We start from the raw sequence: 1,058 nt of genomic DNA, 5'->3' as shown, positions 1-1,058 counted from the left end.
TATATGAATCATGTACAATGATATTGCTTGTCAAATTCCTCAATCACTTGACTTTAGTGAAAGAAATTTCAACCCGGGCGCTTAATCGCTTCGTTTAATATAGAGTTTCAGTTACTATTAGATGCCCTTACGTAAAAGTCAGCAACTTCACTCCAAATGCCTAATTCAACAGCTTAAGCAGCAGCATTGAAGTTAGTCTACTATATTTAAAAATAAAAATCTACAACTCAAAATAAGACATGTATTTATCTGTACTCCACATACTCATTAGTAAGTTTTCAAAATGATAGATCAAGCACCAGTGGTCTAGTGGTAGAATAGCACCCTGCTACGGTAAAGACCCGGGTTCGATTCCCGGCTGGTGCAACTCTTGCCATGAAGAAATAAGCCTTGCGATGGTTGGGTCCATTGTATTATATCCAGTTCGGATGATATATAGGCAATTCTGAGCAAATCTTTTTAGACTATTTTTTTTAAAAAAGGTCTACCAATGTTGATGAAAAAAAATCAAATAATATTTTGGCATAAATAATTAAATATTGCATGTATAATACTTGTAGAGCAAAAATATACATTTACATAGCTAGTTTCAAGGGTGTTTATAAACTATTGAAACTAATAGCACGACCAAACTAAAAATAATCGACTAGTTCAATTATTAGAGATGCATGCATTTCGGTCATAATTTACGGTTTGAGAAACCAAATTTAATGGTTTGGTTCATGATTTGGAACTCGGTTTTTAAATACATACTCATCATGATGTGTAATGACCAATGGTATTATGATCTGTGCTTTTGGTCGCTAAACATTTTTCTATCACATAGTGGTTAACATTGATCCTAAACAGGTTGATGAATTAAATCATTAATCCCAAACTTGATGTGATTACAACATGAGTGTTCCTTTAGCCTTTAAGGATTCATATGACATAGCAAAGTTTCTATCTTGAAAATCCGAGGTGGTAAACTCAACCATCAAAACACAATTGGCGGACCTTCTTTGAGGCCCATAGGAAGAGGGGTGGGGGGTATGCCTTATGATATTATACGTACTGTC

The 1,058-nt window shown here is 34.4% G+C and overlaps 1 non-coding gene across 1 annotated transcript; it reads left to right on the top strand.

Moving 5' to 3' along the window:
• The first annotated feature begins 295 nt into the window (after window positions 1-295).
• On the top strand, window positions 296-366 carry TRNAS-GCU (transfer RNA serine (anticodon GCU)). The gene has a single exon. It is a non-coding gene; the product is annotated as a tRNA-Ser (tRNA).
• Window positions 367-1,058: the final 692 nt, after the last annotated feature.

The sequence above is a fragment of the Bidens hawaiensis genome, unplaced genomic scaffold (assembly GCF_021521415.1).
Source record: "Bidens hawaiensis isolate Kalapana, Puna unplaced genomic scaffold, B.hawaiensis_p1.1 tig00023039_1, whole genome shotgun sequence".
NCBI classification, from domain to species: Eukaryota; Viridiplantae; Streptophyta; class Magnoliopsida; order Asterales; family Asteraceae; genus Bidens; species Bidens hawaiensis.
Note: the sequence above shows the minus strand (reverse complement) of the source record. Positions and strands in the feature narration are given on the sequence as shown.